This window comes from Paramisgurnus dabryanus, chromosome 14 (assembly GCF_030506205.2).
Source record: "Paramisgurnus dabryanus chromosome 14, PD_genome_1.1, whole genome shotgun sequence".
In the NCBI taxonomy this organism is placed as follows: Eukaryota; Metazoa; Chordata; class Actinopteri; order Cypriniformes; family Cobitidae; genus Paramisgurnus; species Paramisgurnus dabryanus.
This window is the reverse complement of record NC_133350.1, coordinates 38286329-38298513: the sequence shown is the minus strand read 5'-3', so window position 1 is coordinate 38298513 and position 12185 is coordinate 38286329. Positions and strand designations below refer to the sequence as shown.

General features: G+C 41.5%; 16 non-coding genes across 16 annotated transcripts; all 16 read right to left on the bottom strand.

Moving 5' to 3' along the window:
• Nucleotides 1-493: 493 nt before the first annotated feature.
• On the bottom strand, nt 494-566 carry trnav-uac (transfer RNA valine (anticodon UAC)). Its single transcript has one exon. It is a non-coding gene; the product is annotated as a tRNA-Val (tRNA).
• A 390-nt stretch (nt 567-956) lies between these two features.
• trnav-cac (transfer RNA valine (anticodon CAC)) lies at nt 957-1029 on the bottom strand. Its single transcript has one exon. It is a non-coding gene; the product is annotated as a tRNA-Val (tRNA).
• Nucleotides 1030-2387: 1358 nt separating this feature from the next.
• On the bottom strand, nt 2388-2460 carry trnav-cac (transfer RNA valine (anticodon CAC)). Its single transcript has one exon. It is a non-coding gene; the product is annotated as a tRNA-Val (tRNA).
• Nucleotides 2461-2698: 238 nt separating this feature from the next.
• On the bottom strand, nt 2699-2771 carry trnav-aac (transfer RNA valine (anticodon AAC)). The gene has a single exon. It is a non-coding gene; the product is annotated as a tRNA-Val (tRNA).
• Nucleotides 2772-3356: 585 nt separating this feature from the next.
• trnav-uac (transfer RNA valine (anticodon UAC)) lies at nt 3357-3429 on the bottom strand. The gene has a single exon. It is a non-coding gene; the product is annotated as a tRNA-Val (tRNA).
• Nucleotides 3430-3819: 390 nt separating this feature from the next.
• trnav-cac (transfer RNA valine (anticodon CAC)) lies at nt 3820-3892 on the bottom strand. The gene has a single exon. It is a non-coding gene; the product is annotated as a tRNA-Val (tRNA).
• A 238-nt stretch (nt 3893-4130) lies between these two features.
• trnav-aac (transfer RNA valine (anticodon AAC)) lies at nt 4131-4203 on the bottom strand. Its single transcript has one exon. It is a non-coding gene; the product is annotated as a tRNA-Val (tRNA).
• A 586-nt stretch (nt 4204-4789) lies between these two features.
• On the bottom strand, nt 4790-4862 carry trnav-uac (transfer RNA valine (anticodon UAC)). The gene has a single exon. It is a non-coding gene; the product is annotated as a tRNA-Val (tRNA).
• Nucleotides 4863-7649: 2787 nt separating this feature from the next.
• On the bottom strand, nt 7650-7722 carry trnav-uac (transfer RNA valine (anticodon UAC)). Its single transcript has one exon. It is a non-coding gene; the product is annotated as a tRNA-Val (tRNA).
• A 390-nt stretch (nt 7723-8112) lies between these two features.
• trnav-cac (transfer RNA valine (anticodon CAC)) lies at nt 8113-8185 on the bottom strand. The gene has a single exon. It is a non-coding gene; the product is annotated as a tRNA-Val (tRNA).
• Nucleotides 8186-8770: 585 nt separating this feature from the next.
• trnav-uac (transfer RNA valine (anticodon UAC)) lies at nt 8771-8843 on the bottom strand. Its single transcript has one exon. It is a non-coding gene; the product is annotated as a tRNA-Val (tRNA).
• Nucleotides 8844-9233: 390 nt separating this feature from the next.
• On the bottom strand, nt 9234-9306 carry trnav-cac (transfer RNA valine (anticodon CAC)). The gene has a single exon. It is a non-coding gene; the product is annotated as a tRNA-Val (tRNA).
• Nucleotides 9307-9544: 238 nt separating this feature from the next.
• On the bottom strand, nt 9545-9617 carry trnav-aac (transfer RNA valine (anticodon AAC)). The gene has a single exon. It is a non-coding gene; the product is annotated as a tRNA-Val (tRNA).
• A 585-nt stretch (nt 9618-10202) lies between these two features.
• On the bottom strand, nt 10203-10275 carry trnav-uac (transfer RNA valine (anticodon UAC)). The gene has a single exon. It is a non-coding gene; the product is annotated as a tRNA-Val (tRNA).
• A 390-nt stretch (nt 10276-10665) lies between these two features.
• On the bottom strand, nt 10666-10738 carry trnav-cac (transfer RNA valine (anticodon CAC)). The gene has a single exon. It is a non-coding gene; the product is annotated as a tRNA-Val (tRNA).
• Nucleotides 10739-12095: 1357 nt separating this feature from the next.
• trnav-cac (transfer RNA valine (anticodon CAC)) lies at nt 12096-12168 on the bottom strand. Its single transcript has one exon. It is a non-coding gene; the product is annotated as a tRNA-Val (tRNA).
• Between the last annotated feature and the right edge of the window lie 17 nt (nt 12169-12185).

Below are 12185 nucleotides of genomic sequence, written 5' to 3'. Positions count from 1 at the left end.
GCCTTCACCTAACCTAACCTAAATCTCAGGGGGTGCACTTCCAGGGGGTGCACTCTTCGTATTTATGCCTATAACCTAACCCTAACCCCTAACGTCTTTTCAGATGAGTGGCATTTGGCTTGCTTTTGTGTAAGAAACCACACATCGTTCCTGATGGGCTTCCAACAGTAGGACCTCTCGCTTATTAGTTGAACGTAATAGTCGCTGATTTAAGGAAACATATATCCACCTTTGTCATCTTATTTCATACAGATTTTATCATGTTTTACATTTCAATGTCACATAAATTCAAAAGGGGCAACCTGCTACTGCCCAATTTCAAACTTTCACATGTATGGTTAAATCACTGAATGTCATTAACACTACAGGAAAAGATGCAAGCTCAGCTTTTACTGGTGGAACTTGACCATTACTCTATAAATACTGATATTTGAAATACAGCTACGTTTCAAATGAACGGCATTCGACTTGCTTTGCTTCAAAACCAGGCTATTGTTTCTGCTCGGTTTCAAACCAAGGACCTTTCGCGTGTAAAGCGAACGTGATTACCACTACACCACAGAAACTTGCCACCGATGAAAGACGGCTGTTTTGACACATCATGCCGTATATATTCTCTCTAAGCCACACTTTTAAGGGAAAACCCCTTTTGGCCACGTCAAAACTGCCCATATATCACTTGTGAGGTGAATTGGACAGGATGAATCCTTCTATTGGATGTAGCTTTGAAACTGCAGTACGACTCAAGCCACGACTTATCGAATGAGTGGCATTTAGATTGCTTTGAATTGTGTGCACTGTTCTGGCGAATGTGATAATACCTACAAAAATTAAAGCAGGGGAGCCAAGCAAGGCTGAAGTTGAGGGTTACACTTTCTTTGAATTATCTTGGAAGGAAATTATGTAACCTTTTACCTAAACAGATCTCAACTCGTTTCAGGCTAAAAGGCAAGCTTTGTTTCTGCTCGGTTTCGAACCAAGGACCTTTCGCGTGTGAGGCGAACGTGATAACCAGTACACTACAGAAACCTTCGCATTGTCTTAGCCTGGTTGTTCCATAGATGTTCTGCGCATTTTCTCTCTTTGCAAAAACTCCCTAATGGCCGATGTTTTTCACCCACTTTCGAACCGATCGTTTTTCACGTGCGAGGTGAATGTGAAGGCCTAAAATCTGCACCTGCGTGTATCTCTGAAAGCGCTTCAAGACACAAGCACAAAGACATCCCATGAATGACATTTGACTCGCATTTTTGTAAAAACTTTGGGTTGTTTCTGTTCGATTTCGTACCGAGGACCTTTCGCGTGTTAGGCGAACGTGATAACCACTACACTACAGAAACCTGCCTTTCACAAAACTCGGCTGTTTTGACAGATTTTGCCACATATTTTCTCTATGAGCCACACTTTGCGGGAAAAACTCTTTTGGCCACTTCAAAACTGCCCATATTTCACTTGTGAGGTGAATGGGACAGGCTGAAACCTACCATCGAATGTAACTTTGAAAGTGCTGTACGACTCAAGCCACGACTTTTCAGATGAGTGGCATTTGGCTTGCTTTTGTGTAAGAAACCACACATCGTTCCTGATGGGCTTCCAACAGTAGGACCTCTGGCTTTTTAGTTGAACCTAATAGTCGCTGATTTAAGGAAACATATATCCACCTTTGTCATCTTATTTCATACAGATTTTATCATGTTTTACATTTCAATGTCACTTAAATTCTAAAGGGGCAACCTGCTACTGCCCAATTTCAAACTTTCACATGTATGGTTAAATCACTGAATGTCATTAACCCTACAGGAAAAGATGCAAGCTCAGCTTTTACTGGTGGAACTTGACCATTACTCTATAAATACTGATATTTGAAATACAGCTACGTTTCAAATGAACGGCATTCGACTTGCTTTGCTTCAAAACCAGGCTATTGTTTCTGCTCGGTTTCGAACCGAGGACCTTTCGCGTGTAAAGCAGTGTGATTACCACTACACCACAGAAACTTGCCACCGATGAAAGACGGCAGTTTTGACACATCATGCCGTATATATTCTCTCTAAGCCACACTTTTAAGGGAAAACCCCTTTTGGCCACGTCAAAACTGCCCATATATCACTTGTGAGGTGAATTGGACAGGATGAATCCTTCTATTGGATGTAGCTTTGAAACTGCAGTACGACTCAAGCCACGACTTATCGAATGAGTGGCATTTGGATTGCTTTGAATTGTGTGCACTGTTCTGGGGAATGTGATAATACCTACAAAAATTAAAGCAGGGGAGCCAAGCAAGGCTGCAGTTGAGGGTTACACTTTCTTTGAATTATCTTGGAAGGAAATTATGTAACCTTTTACCTAAACAGATCTCAACTCGTTTCAGGCTAAAAGGCAAGCTTTGTTTCTGCTCGGTTTCGAACCAAAGACCTTTCGCGTGTGAGGCGAACGTGATAACCACTACACTACAAAAACCTTCGCATTGTCTTAGCCTGGTTGTTCCATAGATGTTCTGCGCATTTTCTCTCTTTGCAAAAACTCCCTAATGGCCGATGTTTTTCACCCACTTTCGAACCGATCGTTTTTCACGTGCGAGGTGAATGTGAAGGCCTAAAATCTACACCTGCGTGTATCTCTGAAAGCGCTTCAAGACACAAGCACAAACACATCCCATGAATGACATTTGACTCGCATTTTTGTAAAAACTTTGGGTTGTTTCTGCTCGGTATCGAACCGAGGAACTTTCGCGTGTTAGGCGAACGTGATAACCACTACACTACAGAAACCTGCCTTTCATGAAACTCGGCTGTTTTAACAGATTTTGCCACATATTTTCTCTATGAGCCACACTTTGCGGGAAAAACTCTTTTGGCCACTTCAAAACTGCCCATATTTCACTTGTGAGGTGAATGGGACAGGTTGAAACCTACCATCGAATGTAACTTTGAAAGTGCTGTACGACTCAAGCCACGACTTTTCAGATGAGTGGCATTTGGCTTGCTTTTGTGTAAGAAACCACACATCGTTCCTGATGGGCTTCCAACAGTAGGACCTCTCGCTTTTTAGTTGAACGTAATAGTCGCTGATTTAAGGAAACATATATCCACCTTTGTCATCTTATTTCATACAGATTTTATAATGTTTTACATTTCAATGTCACATAAATTCAAAAGGGGCAACCTGCTACTGCCCAATTTCAAACTTTCACATGTATGGTTAAATCACTGAATGTCATTAACCCTACAGGAAAAGATGCAAGCTCAGCTTTTACTGGTGGAACTTGACCATTACTCTATAAATACTGATATTTGAAATACAGCAACGTTTCAAATGAACGGCATTCGACTTGCTTTGCTTCAAAACCAGGCTATTGTTTCTGCTCGGTTTCGAACCGAGGACCTTTCGCGTGTAAAGCAAACGTGATTACCACTACACCACAGAAACTTGCCACCGATGAAAGACGGCTGTTTTGACACATCATGCCGTATATATTCTCTCTAAGCCACACTTTTAAGGGAAAACCCCTTTTGGCCACGTCAAAACTGCCCATATATCACTTGTGAGGTGAATTGAACAGGATGAATCCTTCTATTGGATGTAGCTTTGAAACTGCAGTACGACTCAAGCCACGACTTATCGAATGAGTGGCATTTGGATTGCTTTGAATTGTGTGCACTGTTCTGGCGAATGTGATAATACCTACAAAAATTAAAGCAGGGGAGCCAAGCAAGGCTGAAGTTGAGGGTTACACTTTCTTTGAATTATCTTGGTAGGAAATTATGTAACCTTTTACCTAAACAGATTTCAACTCGTTTCAGGCTAAAAGGCAAGCTTTGTTTCTGCTTGGTTTCGAACCGAGGACCTTTCGCGTGTGAGGCGAACGTGATAACCACTACACTACAGAAATCTTCACATTGTCTTCGCCTGGTTGTTTCATAGATGTTCTGCGCATTTTCTCTCTTTGCAAAAACTCCCTAATGGCCGATGTTTTTCACCCACTTTCGAACCGATCGTTTTTCACGTGCGAGGTGAATGTGAAGGCCTAAAATCTACACCTACGTGTATCTCTGAAAGCACTTCAAGACACAACCACAAACACATCCCATGAATGACATTTGACTCGCATTTTTGTAAAAACTTTGGGTTGTTTCTGCTCGGTTTCGATCAAAGGACCTTTCGCGTGTTAGGCGAACGTGATAACCACTACACTACAGAAACCTGCCTTTCACGAAACTCGGCTGTTTTGACAGATTTTGCCACATATTTTCTCTATGAGCCACACTTTGGGGAAAAAAACTCTTTTGGCCACTTCAAAACTGCCCATATTTCACTTGTGAGGTGAATGGGACAGGCTGAAACCTACCATCGAATGTAACTTTGAAAGTGCTGTACGACTCAAGCCATGACTTTTCAGATGAGTGGCATTTGGCTTGCTTTTGTGTAAGAAACCACACATCGTTCCTGATGGGCTTCCAACAGTAGGACCTCTCGCTTATTAGTTGAACGTAATAGTCGCTGATTTAAGGAAACATATATCCACCTTTGTCATCTTATTTCATACAGATTTTATCATGTTTTACATTTCAATGTCACATAAATTCAAAAGGGGCAACCTGCTACTGCCCAATTTCAAACTTTCACATGTATGGTTAAATCACTGAATGTCATTAACACTACAGGAAAAGATGCAAGCTCAGCTTTTACTTGTGGAACTTGACCATTACTCTATAAATACTGATATTTGAAATACAGCTACGTTTCAAATGAACGGCATTCGACTTGCTTTGCTTCAAAACCAGGCTATTGTTTCTGCTCGGTTTCGAACCGAGGACCTTTCGCGTGTAAAGCAAACGTGATTACCACTACACCACAGAAACTTGCCACCGATGAAAGACGGCTGTTTTGACACATCATGCCGTATATATTCTCTCTAAGCCACACTTTTAAGGGAAAACCCCTTTTGGCCACGTCAAAACTGCCCATATATCACTTGTGAGGTGAATTGAACAGGATGAATCCTTCTATTGGATGTAGCTTTGAAACTGCAGTACGACTCAAGCCACGACTTATCGAATAAGTGGCATTTGGATTGCTTTGAATTGTGTGCACTGTTCTGGCGAATGTGATAATACCTACAAAAATTAAAGCAGGGGAGCCAAGCAAGGCTGAAGTTGAGGGTTACACTTTCTTTGAATTATCTTGGTAGGAAATTATGTAACCTTTTACCTAAACAGATCTCAACTCGTTTCAGGCTAAAAGGCAAGCTTTGTTTCTGCTCGGTTTCGAACCGAGGACCTTTCCATGTGAGGCGAACGTGATAACCACTACACTACAGATACTTTCACATTGTCTTCGCCTGGTTGTTTCATAGATGTTCTGCGCATTTTCTCTCTTTGCAAAAACTCCCTAATGGCCGATGTTTGTCACCCACTTTCGAACCGATCGTTTTTCACGTGCGAGGTGAATGTGAAGGCCTAAAATCTACACCTGCGTTTATCTCTGAAAGCGCTTCAAGACACAAGCACAAACACATCCCATGAATGACATTTGACTCGCATTTTTGTAAAAACTTTGGGTTGTTTCTGCTCGGTATCGAACCGAGGAACTTTCGCGTGTTAGGCGGACGTGATAACCACTTCACTACAGAAACCTGCTTTTCTTGAAACTCGGCTGTTTTATCAGATTTTGCCACATATTTTCTCTATGAGCCACACTTTGCGGGAAAAACTCTTTTGGCCACTTCAAAACTGCCCATATTTCACTTGTGAGGTGAATGGGACAGGTTGAAACCTACCATCGAATGTAACTTTGAAAGTGCTGTACGACTCAAGCCATGACTTTTCAGATGAGTGGCATTTGGCATGCTTTTGTGTAAGAAACCACACATCGTTCCTGATGGGCTTCCAACAGTAGGACCTCTCGCTTTTTAGTTGAACCTAATAGTCGCTGATTTAAGGAAACATATATCCACCTTTGTCATCTTATTTCATACAGATTTTATCATGTTTTACATTTCAATGTCACTTAAATTCTAAAGGGGCAACCTGCTACTGCCCATTTTCAAACTTTCACATGTATGGTTAAATCACTGAATGTCATTAACACTACAGGAAAAGATGCAAGCTCAGCTTTTACTTGTGGAACTTGACCATTACTCTATAAATACTGATATTTGAAATACAGCTACGTTTCAAATGAACGGCATTCGACTTGCTTTGCTTCAAAACCAGGCTAATGTTTCTGCTCGGTTTCGAACAGAGGACCTTTCGCGTGTAAAGCGACATGATTACCACTACACTACAAAAACTTGCCACTGACGAAAGATGGCTGTTTTGACACATCATGCCGCATATATTCTCTCTAAGCCACACTTTTAAGGGAAAACCCCTTTTGGCCACGCCAAAACTGCCCATATATCACTTGTGAGGTGAATTGGACAGGATAAATCCTTCTATTGGATGTAGCTTTGAAACTGCAGTACGACTCAAGCCACGACTTATCGAATGAGTGGCATTTGAATTACTTTGAATTGTGTGCACTGTTCTGGCGAATGTGATAATACCTACAAAAATTAAAGCAGGGGAGCCAAGCAAGGCTGAAGTTGAGGGTTACACTTTCTTTGAATTATCTTGGTAGGAAAATATGTAACCTTTTACCTAAACAGATCTCAACTCGTTTCAGGCTAAAAGGCAAGCTTTGTTTCTGCTCGGTTTCGAACCGAAGACCTTTCCATGTGAGGCGAATGTGATAACCACTACACTACAGAAACCTTCACATTGTCTTCGCCTGGTTGTTTCATAGATGTTCTGCGCATTTTCTCTCTTTGCAAAAACTCCCTAATGGCCGATGTTTTTCACCCACTTTCGAACCGATCGTTTTTCACGTGCGAGGTGAATGTGAAGGCCTAAAATCTGCACCTGCGTGTATCTCTGAAAGCGCTTCAAGACACAAGCACAAACACATCCCATGAATGACATTTGACTCGCATTTTTGTAAAAACTTTAGGTTGTTTCTGTTCGATTTCGTACCGAGGACCTTTCGCGTGTTAGGCAAACGTGATAACCACTACACTACAGAAACCTGCCTTTCACAAAACTCGGCTGTTTTGACAGATTTTGCCACATATTTTCTCTATGAGCCACACTTTGCGGGAAAAACTCTTTTGGCCACTTCAAAACTGCCCATGTTTCACTTGTGAGGTGAATGGGACAGGCTGAAACCTACCATCGAATGTAACTTTGAAAGTGCTGTATGACTCAAGCCACGACTTTTCAGATGAGTGGCATTTGGCTTGCTTTTGTGTAAGAAACCACACATCGTTCCTGATGGGCTTCCAACAGTAGGACCTCTCGCTTATTAGTTGAACCTAATAGTCGCTGATTTAAGGAAACATATATCCACCTTTGTCATCTTATTTCATACAGATTTTATCATATTTACATTTCAATGTCACTTAAATTCTAAAGGGGCAACCTGCTACTGCCCAATTTCAAACTTTCACATGTATGGTTAAATCACTGAATGTCATTAACCCTACAGGAGAAGATGCAAGCTCAGCTTTTACTGGTGGAACTTGACCATTACTCTATAAATACTGATATTTGAAATACAGCTACGTTTCAAATGAACGGCATTCGACTTGCTTTGCTTCAAAACCAGGCTATTGTTTCTGCTCGATTTCAAACCGAGGACCTTTCGCGTGTAAAGCGAACGTGATTACCACTACACCACAGAAACTTGCCACCGATGAAAGACGGCTGTTTTGACACATCATGCCGTATATATTCTCTCTAAGCCACACTTTTAAGGGAAAACCCCTTTTGGCCACGTCAAAACTGCCCATATATAACTTCTGAGGTGAATTGGACAGGATGAATCCTTCTATTGGATGTAGCTTTGAAACTGCAGTACGACTCAAGCCACGACTTATCGAATGAGTGGCATTTGGATTGCTTTGAATTGTGTGCACTGTTCTGGCGAATGTGATAATACCTACAAAAATTAAAGCAGGGGAGCCAAGCAAGGCTGAAGTTGAGGGTTACACTTTCTTTGAATTTTTTTGGAAGGAAATTATGTAACCTTTTACCTAAACAGATCTCAACTCGTTTCAGGCTAAAAGGCAAGCTTTGTTTCTGCTCGGTTTCGAACCAAGGACCTTTCGCGTGTGAGGCGAACGTGATAACCAGTACACTACAGAAACCTGCCTTTCACGAAACTCGGCTGTTTTGACAGATTTTGCCACATATTTTCTCTATGAGCCACACTTTGCGGGAAAAACTCTTTTGGCCACTTCAAAACTGCCCATATTTCACTTGTGAGGTGAATGGGACAGGCTGAAACCTACCATCAAATGTAACTTTGAAAGTGCTGTACGACTCAAGCCACGACTTTTCAGATGAGTGGCATTTGGCTTGCTTTTGTGTAAGAAACCACACATCGTTCCTGATGAGCTTCCAACAGTAGGACCTCTCACTTTTTAGTTGAACCTAATAGTCGCTGATTTAAGGAAACATATATCCACCTTTGTCATCTTATTTCATACAGATTTTATCATGTTTTACATTTCAATGTCACTTAAATTCTAAAGGGGCAACCTGCTACTGCCCAATTTCAAACTTTCACATGTATGGTTAAATCACTGAATGTCATTAACCCTACAGGAAAAGATGCAAGCTCAGCTTTTACTGGTGGAACTTGACCATTACTCTATAAATACTGATATTTGAAATACAGCTACGTTTCAAATGAACGGCATTCGACTTGCTTTGCTTCAAAACCAGGCTATTGTTTCTGCTCGGTTTCGAACCGAGGACCTTTCGCGTGTAAAGCGAACGTGATTACCACTACACCACAGAAACTTGCCACCGATGAAAGACGGCTGTTTTGACACATCATGCCGTATATATTCTCTCTAAGCCACACTTTTAAGGGAAAACCCCTTTTGGCCACGTCAAAACTGCCCATATATTACTTGTGAGGTGAATTGGACAGGATGAATCCTTCTATTGGATGTAGCTTTGAAACTGCAGTACGACTCAAGCCACGACTTATCGAATGAGTGGCATTTGGATTGCTTTGAATTGTGTGCACTGTTCTGGCGAATGTGATAATACCTACAAAAATTAAAGCAGGGGAGCCAAGCAAGGCTGAAGTTGAGGGTTACACTTTCTTTGAATTATATTGGAAGGAAATTATGTAACCTTTTACCTAAACAGATCTCAACTCGTTTCAGGCTAAAAGGCAAGCTTTGTTTCTGCTCGGTTTCGAACCGAGGACCTTTCGCATGTGAGGCGAACGTGATAACCACTACACTACAGAAACCTTCGCATTGTCTTAGCCTGGTTGTTCCATAGATGTTCTGCGCATTTTCTCTCTTTGCAAAAACTCCCTAATGGCCGATGTTTTTCACCCACTTTCAGACCGATCGTTTTTCACGTGCGAGGTGAATGTGAAGGCCTAAAATCTACACCTGCGTGTATCTCTGAAAGCACTTCAAGACACAACCACAAACACATCCCATGAATGACATTTGACTCGCATTTTTGTAAAAACTTTGGGTTGTTTCTGCTCGGTTTCGAACCGAGGACCTTTCGCGTGTTAGGCGAACGTAATAACCACTACACTACAGAAACCTGACTTTCACGAAACTCGGCTGTTTTGACAGATTTTGCCATATATTTTCTCTATGAGCCACACTTTGCGGAAAAAACTCTTTTGGCCACTTCAAAACTGCCCATATTTCACTTGTGAGGTGAATGGGACAGGCTGAAACCTACCATCGAATGTAACTTTAAAAGTGCTGTACGACTCAAGCCACGACTTTTCAGATGAGTGGCATTTGGCTTGCTTTTGTGTAAGAAACCACACATCGTTCCTGATGGGCTTCCAACAGTAGGACCTCTCGCTTATTAGTTGAACGTAATAGTCGCTGATTTAAGGAAACATATATCCACCTTTGTCATCTTATTTCATACAGATTTTATCATGTTTTACATTTCAATGTCACATAAATTTAAAAGGGGCAACCTGCTACTGCCCAATTTCAAACTTTCACATGTATGGTTAAATCACTGAATGTCATTAACACTACAGGAAAAGATGCAAGCTCAGCTTTTACTGGTGGAACTTGACCATCACTCTATAAATACTGATATTTGAAATACAGCTACGTTTCAAATGAACGGCATTCCACTTGCTTTGCTTCAAAACCAGGCTATTGTTTCTGCTCGGTTTCGAACCGAGGACCTCTCGCGTGTAAAGCGAACGTGATTGCCACTACACTACAGAAACTTGCCACCGATGAAAGACGGCTGTTTTGACACATCATGCCGTATATATTCTCTCTAAGCCACACTTTTAAGGGAAAACCCCTTTTGGCCACGTCAAAACTGCCCATATATCACTTGTGAGGTGAATTGAACAGGATGAATCCTTCTATTGGATGTAGCTTTGAAACTGCAGTACGACTCAAGCCACGACTTATCGAATAAGTGGCATTTGGATTGCTTTGAATTGTGTGCACTGTTCTGGCGAATGTGATAATACCTACAAAAATTAAAACAGGGGAGCCAAGCAAGGCTGAAGTTGAGGGTTAAACTTTCTTTGAATTATCTTGGTAGGAAATTATATAACCTTTTACCTAAACAGATCTCAACTCGTTTCAGGCTAAAAGGCAAGCGTTGTTTCTGCTCGGTTTCAAACCGAGGACCTTTCGCGTGTGAGGCGAACGTGATAACCGCTACACTACAGAAACTTTCACATTGTCTTTGCCTGGTTGTTTCATAGATGTTCTGCGCATTTTCTCTCTTTGCAAAAACTCCCTAATGGCCGATGTTTTTCACCCACTTTCGAACCGATCGTTTTCACGTGCGAGGTGAATGTGAAGGCCTAAAATCTACACCTGCGTTTATCTCTGAAAGCGCTTCAAGACACAAGCACAAACACATCCCATGAATGACATTTGACTCGCATTTTTGTAAAAACTTTGGGTTGTTTCTGCTCGGTATCGAACCGAGGAACTTTCGCGTGTTAGGCGGACGTGATAACCACTTCACTACAGAAACCTGCTTTTCTTGAAACTCGGCTGTTTTATCAGATTTTGCCACATATTTTCTCTATGAGCCACACTTTGCGGGAAAAACTCTTTTGGCCACTTCAAAACTGCCCATATTTCACTTGTGAGGTGAATGGGACAGGTTGAAACCTACCATCGAATGTAACTTTGAAAGTGCTGTACGACTCAAGCCATGACTTTTCAGATGAGTGGCATTTGGCATGCTTTTGTGTAAGAAACCACACATCGTTCCTGATGGGCTTCCAACAGTAGGACCTCTCGCTTTTTAGTTGAACGTAATAGTCGCTGATTTAAGGAAACATATATCCACCTTTGTCATCTTATTTCATACAGATTTTATCATGTTTTACATTTCAATGTCACTTAAATTCTAAAGGGGCAACCTGCTACTGCCCAATTTCAAACTTTCACATGTATGGTTAAATCACTGAATGTCATTAACACTACAGGAAAAGATGCAAGCTCAGCTTTTACTTGTGGAACTTGACCATTACTCTATAAATACTGATATTTGAAATACAGCTACGTTTCAAATGAACGGCATTCGACTTGCTTTGCTTCAAAACCAGGCTAATGTTTCTGCTCGGTTTCGAACAGAGGACCTTTCGCGTGTAAAGCGACATGATTACCACTACACTACAAAAACTTGCCACTGACGAAAGATGGCTGTTTTGACACATCATGCCGCATATATTCTCTCTAAGCCACACTTTTAAGGGAAAACCCCTTTTGGCCACGCCAAAACTGCCCATATATCACTTGTGAGGTGAATTGGACAGGATGAATCCTTCTATTGGATGTAGCTTTGAAACTGCAGTACGACTCAAGCCACGACTTATCGAATGAGTGGCATTTGAATTACTTGGAATTGTGTGCACTGTTCTGGCGAATGTGATAATACCTACAAAAATTAAAGCAGGGGAGCCAAGCAAGGCTGAAGTTGAGGGTTACACTTTCTTTGAATTATCTTGGTAGGAAATTATGTAACCTTTTACCTAAACAGATCTCAACTCGTTTCAGGCTAAAAGGCAAGCTTTGTTTCTGCTCGGTTTCGAACCGAGGACCTTTCGCGTGTGAGGTGAACGTGATAACCACTACACTAGAGAAACCTTCACATTGCCTTAGC